The 8,614-nt window shown below is 34.5% G+C and overlaps 1 pseudogene; it reads left to right on the forward strand.

Annotated features, from left to right (window-relative positions):
• Window positions 1-692: 692 nt before the first annotated feature.
• On the forward strand, window positions 693-789 carry LOC114716445 (uncharacterized; annotated as a pseudogene).
• The last annotated feature ends 7,825 nt before the right edge of the window (window positions 790-8,614 follow it).

An 8,614-nucleotide genomic window follows, 5' to 3' on the forward strand; every position in this document is an offset into this window, starting at 1 on the left:
ATTATTAATTATTAATTAATAAATAAAGGAGTACTGTTATCTTAGTGTGGGATGAGCCACTTTTTGTGAATTACGTTCCCACAAAAAAAAATGGTGAGCACGACAAAAATTGCCATCACTCTCAATAATATATCTCTCTGGCTTGCTTTTCTTTTTGTAGCTTTTATCCACATTTTTATCACTTGAAGGTCCCACCCACTCACCATCATCAATCTATCATTTTCATTTAAAACTTCTCCCTCAGACCAAAAAAGAAAATAGAAAATTAATTTTTCTTAATAATATAGATATATAGGTGATGCTTTATGGTTCAATCATCCATTAATTCTGCATCTTATCTTATTAACTACATTATTAAATTCACAACTTTTACTTCTATATTTATCTATATGACACCTAACGACTTCTATACTCTTTAGAGTTAGTTTAACTTTCAATTTAGTCTTAGATATAAGACTTCAATTTATTTTTTCTCTCATATTTATTCATTTTGCTTAAGGTAATCCTTGTAGCAGTTGTATATGTTAAATGTTTTATCAAATGGTATTTTAGTTAATACACATAATTAGTAAGAGTATTTTAAGAAAAATATCATATATTTATCACAAATAAATAAATAAATAAATTTTTTTAATATTCTTAAATTAATCAACTGGCTTTTATATTAAAAACGCGAGGTAGTACTTATGCTAGTCCCTTGGGGGACATCCGATAAAATTAATGATGCAAAGAAGATTAGCATGACGCCTCTATAAGGATGACGTATATATCATAACTTTCAAAATTGCCCTGCTTCTGATCTTCGATGGGGCAGTTTGGATTCTTCATCAAATTCAGGGGATTGGACTGATGGATTGTTGAAGAAGAATAAAACAAGCATTTGTAATTTAAACTTATTTACATTTTGAACTTAAATGGTGGCTAATTTCTGGAAGAACTTCCCAATTTTGATTCGAGTAAGTCGGTCGAGTTCCTAAAGCATGTGTGACCCGTCGGGGGAAAAAATTGTGAACCGAATGGTTGAAGTATCAAAATTTATACAAGTTTCCGTGATAGTACTACTCGATATTATACAACTACACAGACAGGCACAAAAGTAATATGTTGGAAGACAAAGCCAAATAAGACTTCAATCTACTTTGTCTTTCATATTTATCTTTTTTTCTTCAAGATAATTGATAATGCCTTTGTCATTAAAGCACTCAATTAAACTAGGTCTAATTAATTTGTAGTTTAGGATCGACTTAGGTTATTACTTCCAAGGAGTAAGTTATGGATTTCTTTAGGTAAAAATTTAGGTGATAAAAAAATACAATAAATTGGACCTAAACTAAAATGTAAAATTCTAATTCTAAACACAAGATGCAAATGTCTTGAAATCTATATGAAAATTAAATTAAACTTAAATGAATGCAATGCAATTTTTAGGGGAATTTTTTCAGGAAAAAATTAAAATAATAAATAAGGAAAATTGACTAAAGAGCAAAAAAATTAACAAGTGAAAATTGAGAACTTCTCTTTGATAAGGTAGAGGGGAGAACTTAGGATTCGCATGGATTTAACCTTCATAACCTTAATCAGTTAATTAGACCAAAGGGAAGTGATAAGAGAGTGGGATTAATAAATTTAATCACCTATTTAAAACAAAGGGAACCCTTAATTTCAAAAACCCTTAAACTATTAGAGAACTCATAACAGTATAAGGTTGGTTAATTAAGCTTATTAAAACCGATGAAAATAACTCAAATTAATTCTGAAAATTATGTTTGAAATTATCCAATTAAACAATTAGACAATTAACCAACTTAATTAAACAATTAAGAGGCAAAAGAACCCAAATTTTGCAATCCAAACGACATTGACAATTAAACTCATAATGAAAACTCAATTATAAAGTCAATTAACAATGCAAAGGTTCATAAACATAAATTCCATCAAGTGTCTCAACACAAATAAAATCTAAATATCAATTCAATCGAAGTATAAAGATGACAATTTAGAACTAAATTGTCTCACAAAATTGCAACTTAGAATTATTTAAAACTAAATAATTTCAAGTCTTTGAATTAAAAAGATAAATGGAACATCACTCCCTTATGGTCTTCAAGTGTTAGCCCAAGGCTCAAGTCTCCTCCATGCTCCTCCCAAGTTGCCTCCCTAACAAACTTAAGCTGCCATCAAAATACCTCCTCCTCCAAAGTTGTTAGATGCTATAGCCATGAATTGATTGAAGGTGATGGTGAGGAGTTGTGCGTGTAGTGAGAAAGGAGAGGAATTGATTGAAATTGTTGGGTGAATATGGAATGGAATCAATCAAAATATGAGAGAAGGCGTGAGGCTTTTGTATACGTGGAGTGATGATGGTGAGAGATGGTATATCGTGAGTATGGGATGAGGGAAGATATTTTAATGGGAGAAAAGGAAATTTTTTTTGTGTGGATCCAATGCTCAAGCCTATTAGTAATTAATTGACCGACTGAATATTAGCCATTGGATTGTGCTTAAATTTCAAGAAACAATCTTATACCATTGGATTTCTTATATGCTCTTTCTTGACCTATAAGAATTTAAGTGTATCCATTAATGTAGATTATATCCAAATATAATCAAAAATTAAATATCAGACATGCACAAAAATTAGGCAAGAAATTGCAAAACTTTCTAAAAATATGAGACTTGTTTCCAAAGAAATAGAAAAAATTAATTCCAAATCAAAAAGAGAAAATCACAAAATATTTATATTTTTAATCCAAAATCTCAATTTTCAACCAATTAATCTAATTATGCATAAAAATCCAATTAAGCTCAAAATTATCGTTTAAATCCTAAATTAATGTGGGATAAAATGTATAAAAATTGAGCTTTATCAATTACCCCACACTTAGCCTTTGCACTCCTGGGCAAAGCAAATGAAGACCAAAGAGTAGTAAAAGAATAAAAGAAAATCAAACAAAAGTGAATGTTCCAATCACAAGAAAAAGCTAGTCAAAGCAATTAACATCTTTCTTATCCAAGTAATCTTCTCATGAATCAAGAAAACAAATATCATGGCAATTTACCTGACAAAGGGGAATCTAAGTCAGAAATCTCTCACCAAGGTTATTGTGTATGTCACTCATCACTCAAAAGTGTATCTGCTTATGTTTACACTCAAAACCATCCTACTCAGTCCTCTTTTCATAGGCTTGACAAGAATCTAAATTCTTCATCAATCATAAAGCAATTACAGGCATAAATCAGAAGGACTTTTATTAGGTTGTAATGGGGCTAAGGTAAAGAAGGAAAGGATATAGTGTTTGAGAAAACAAAGCTGAACATCTTAGGAAATGAAGAGAATCAATGAAAAAATATAATGGAATGCAAGAAACTAAATTAAACTTGGATTGGGTCATTCTTCTTCTTCTTCTATTTTTTTTTCAAGCTCCTTTTTTTCTTTCTTTTTTCTTTTAAAAAAATTTCTTGGACTGTTATGTGCATGCTCTTTTGACGCGAACCTTCATATTGGTGATACAATGGCCTAGTTACTCAAGCATGGATAACTCATTGGCACTAAGATGCTACTAGCACGTTCATAGCCCTTACTGGCCGTTTGACACGAAGATCAACATTGGTGATGAAGATCCCTGGTTACTAAGCACAGCTTAAACTAGAGGAGTGAAATCTTATTACATATTCTTTTTTTTTTCCTTTTCTTCTTTTTTTTTTCAAATTGACCCAAACCATAACTCTAAATGTGCCCTTCCATCCCAATTACATGTAATTTAGTACTCTTTAACTCCTAAGACATTTAGAAGGGGTAGGATTTTTTTTGTTTGTGCTATGGGTTAAGAGAAAAAATATGAAAGCTCAAAAGGGGTTAAGCAAAGAATAAATGTATGAAAAGAGTAGGCTTTTGGCTTATCTGGCTAGAAAAATTGAAATGAATGCTTTTATAATCTTTATGACTGCAAATGCACGACCGTGGTCTCAAACAAGATTCAAGTTGAGTTCTAGATCAAGGAAAGAGATAAGAGGTATACACACATGAAAAGAAGAAATGTATCAGGCTCAAAACCTCACTATGCATATGATTACTAGCTTAAATTCACTTAAGTCAAATCCATTACCACTTAATTTATCCACTCAAGATATGATCAATCATTTTTCAAGTCAAGAATGCATCATACTTGAATCACTTCAAACTTGCAATTTTCACATCCAAAACAAAACAAAACATTTTTTTTTTAGTTTTTTTTAGAGAACACTAAAACAAAAGTAAAAACACACCGAAAAAAAAAACTAAAAGAATGAAATCCCTCCCCCACACTTAAACAATGCATTGTCCTTAATGCATAACACATAAAGCAAATCACAAAAATAAATGGTATCCAGCACAACCCAGCTCAATAATATGACAATGCAAAGCAAAAAGAGTGAAGGGAAGGAACGCAACCGGGGCTACGTGGCGTCTTGTAGTGTGATGACCTCTACATCTTGGGTAGAGAATCTCTCATAGTAAGGCTTCAAGCGATAACCATTGACTGTGAAGCAGCTTCCAGTTGGCTCTCTCTTAATCTCTACAGCTCCATAGGGAAAAATATTAGTGATAATGAAAGGTCCCTCCCATCTAGAATGGAGTTTACCAGGCATGAGTTTAAGTCTAGAGACATAAAGTAGAACTTTTTGGCCCACGTGGAACTCCCTTCTCAAGATGAGCTTGTCATAGATGGCCTTAGTCCTTTCCTTATAGATCTGAGCATGCTCATAGGCTTCTCTCCAAGCTCTTCAAGTTCTTGCAATTGTAACTTTCTTTCGGTACCAGCACTAGCAAGATCAAGTCTGCAGCTTTTGATGGCCTAATATGCCTTGTGCTCCACCTCTACCGGCAGATAACAAGCTTCACCAAAGACAATCCAATATGGAGACATGCTAATCGGGCTTTTATATGCTGTACGATATGCTCTAAGTGTATAATCCAACCTCTTATTCCAATCCTTTCTGTTAGGTTGCACTGTCTTTTCAAGAATGAGCTTAATTTCTCTGTTTGAGAGTTCCGCTTGACCATTTGTCTGAGGGTGGTATGGGGTAGTCACCTTATGCATCACACTGTACTTGCTAAGCTCTATATACTTTGGTTGCAAAAATGAGTACCTTGATTGCTAATTATAGCTCTTGGGATTATGAACTTGCAGAAAATGTGAGACCTGACAAAAGAAACTACTACAGAAAAGTCATTAGTACGAGTGGAGATTGCCTCAACCCACTTAGAGACATAATCCACAGGAAGAAAAATGTAAACATAACCAAACGAAGCAGAAAAAGGTCCCATAAAATCAATACCCCAAACATCAAAAACTTCACAGAATAACAGAGGTTGTTGAGGTATCTCATGCTTCCTAGAAATATTGCCAACAAATTAGCACCTGGAACACTTCTTACAAAACTCATGGGCATCATGGAATAGAGTGGGCCAAAATAACCCACTTTCTAAAACCTTCCTAGCAGTACGATTAGCACTAAAGTGCCCTTCACAAGCAAAAGTGTGACAAAATGTCAATACAGATTTAAATTCACTATCAGGAATGCATCGCCTAATAACCTGATCATTGCAAATATACCACAAGTAGGGATCATCCCATATATAGAACCTAGCATCACTCGTAAACTTGTTTAATTGATGCTTATTCATATTAGTTGGTAAAACAATGCAGCCAGATAATTAGCAATATCAGCATACCATGGGACAGTCATATCAACACCACAAAGTCTATTATCAGGAAAATCATCTAAAGGTAAAGAAGATGTTACCATAGGAGCCTCAATCCTACTCAAGTGATCAGCTACCATGTTCTTTGCACTACTCTTATCACAAATCTCTACATCAAACTCCTGTATCAACATTACCCATCTAATCAAGCGGGGTTTGGAGTTTGGCTTCTTGAATAAGTACTTGATAGCTGAATGATCTATGAAGACAGTCACTTTTGTGTGGAGGATGTAAGAACGAAATTTCTCAAGCCTAAACACAATTGCAAACAGCTCTTTCTCCGTAGTTGTGTAATTAGCCTGTGTGGCATCCTGTGTCCGTGATGTATATGATATGATATGTTGTCGCTTTTCTATTCTCTGAGCAAGAACTGCACCCAATGCATAATTAGAAGATTACATAAGAGCTCAAAGGGAAGGCTCCAATTAGGTGGCTGAATGATAGGAGGTGTAGTGAGTCACTTTTTCAACTCATCCCAAGCACACACCTACAAGCATCATCAAAAGCAAAGCCCACATCTTTCTATAGTAAACGAGATAATGGTAATGCAATTTTACTAAAATCCTAAATGAATCGCCTGTAAAATCCAACATGTCCAAGAAAAGAGCGCACATCTTTCATACAAGAGGGGTATGGAAGAGATGAAACAATATCAATTTTGGCTTTGTTAACCTTAATGCCATCATGTGAAACAACATGTCCTAAAACAATGCTTTTCTTAACCATAAAATGACATTTCTCAAATCCAGTACAAGATAATATTCAATGCATCTTTCCAAAACCCTATCCAAACTAGCTAAGCATGCATCAAAAGAATCACCATAGATAGTGAAATCATCCATAAATACTTCCATACAATGCTCAAGAAAATCAGAAAATATGGAAACCATGCAACGCTGAAAAGTGCCAGGTGCATTATATAAGCCAAACGGCATACGTCTATATGCAAAAGTTCCAAATGGACATGTAAATATGGTCTTATCCTGATCCTCAGGTGCAATAGAAATTTGAAAATATCCAGAAAAACCATCTAAAAAGCAATAATGGGATCTACCAGCCAGTCTTTCAAGCATTTGATCTATAAAGGGAAGGGGGTAATGATCTTTTCTGGTCATAGAATTCAACTTCCTATAATCAATATATACCCTCCAGCTATTCTGGACTCTAGTTGGAACAAGCTCACCTTTATTATTACGAATAACAGTAATACCAGTCTTTTTTGGAACTACCTGAATCGGACTAACCCACTGGCTATCAGAAATAGGATAGATTATACAGTAGTTTAGAAACGTCTTTCTTTACCACATCAAGAATTAATGGGTTGAGTCGCATCTGTGGCTGGCGCACAGCTTTGGCACTATCTTCTAACAAAACCCAGTGCATGCACACATTAGGGCTAATTCCAGGAATATCAGCAAAAGTCCATCTAGTAGCTTTCATCCTTCTCTTTAGCACCTCTAGGAGGCGAATTTCTTCATCAACAGCTATGTCGCTAGCTATAATCACTAGCAATGTCTCATCTTTCCCCAAATAGGCATATTTCAGTGAATCAGGAAATGGTTTTAGCTCTAAAGAGGGAGCATGCTCAGTTGAGGGTATACGGCGCTTTAGATCAATGTTAGTCAAACTAGAAACCTGCATTGAAGACTCACAAGTAGAAGATCAGACTTCCCCAACTTGGGAATCATTAGTAGGAATAATAATAGCAGAAAAATCAGGTAATACGCCACAATTCACAAAAGGAGTGCCATCAGTAGCACTCATGTTAGAAGCAATATCGGGATCAAAATCAGAGATCTCTATATCAGGGACATGATCAATGTTAACTAACATCTGAGAATCAGATAATGAAGATGAATCAGTTGCATTTATAGCATCAATCACACTAAGTAACTGAGAGAGTCCATGTGAATCAATAAAAGTACTAGATGAGGAATCACTGAAAGTGCTAAGGCTATAGACAGGCATAGAAGAATCAAAACTAGAATGTCTAACAATCCCAATGAAATCAGTGAAAACATCAATATCCGCAGAATCTATACTAGTGCATGTATCACAACTACCAATTTCAGAACATGAACAAGAGATAGAATCATCTAAGCCAACAATATCACATGATCTACTCATCATACTATCTCTAAAATCTATGACAGCACTATAAGTAATGATATCAATAAAACTAACATCAATCTCAGCACAGCTATCAAGTGGATGTCTTATAGAGTCAAGCACATCAAATCTAATGATTTTACCAGTAAATTTCATAGTAAGAGTACCAGCATGCACATCTATCATAGCCCTAGCAATCTTAAGAAACGGTCTACCCAAAATCAAAGATGAATGTTCCTTTTGCCTAAATCTAGCATCATCCATATCAAGAACATAGAAGTCTATAGGAAATATGAGATCTTTTACCTTAACCAAGACATCCTCCAAGACTCCTTCTAGAACTACACAGCGTCTGTCAGCAAGGGAAGCAATTAGATTTGTAGGCTTAAGATCCACACCTTGCAGTTGAGCAAAAACTGATTTTGGCATGACATTGATAGCCGCTCCTAGATTAGCTAAAGCATCTTAAAATTCAATGCTACCAATGGTGCAAGGTATAAGAAAGCTACTAGGATCCTTGCACTTTACTGGCATTGGCATTTGATAAAGAGAAGAGACAACTGCCCCTAAGTCAACTTTGCCATCATTCTTAAGCCTTCTCTTGGTGGTACATAACTCCTTCAAAAACTTCACATACTTGGGCACTTATGCAACCAAATCAACTAATGGAACATTGATCACCACCTTTTTGAAGATATCATAAACCTCTTTGAACATCTCAGCTTCTTTCTTTCTCCTTTCAGCCCTAATCACCCCTAT

Source organism: Neltuma alba, unplaced genomic scaffold (genome assembly GCF_004799145.2).
Source record: "Neltuma alba isolate B1F8T4 unplaced genomic scaffold, ASM479914v2 tig00011656_pilon, whole genome shotgun sequence".
Classification (NCBI taxonomy): Eukaryota; Viridiplantae; Streptophyta; class Magnoliopsida; order Fabales; family Fabaceae; genus Neltuma; species Neltuma alba.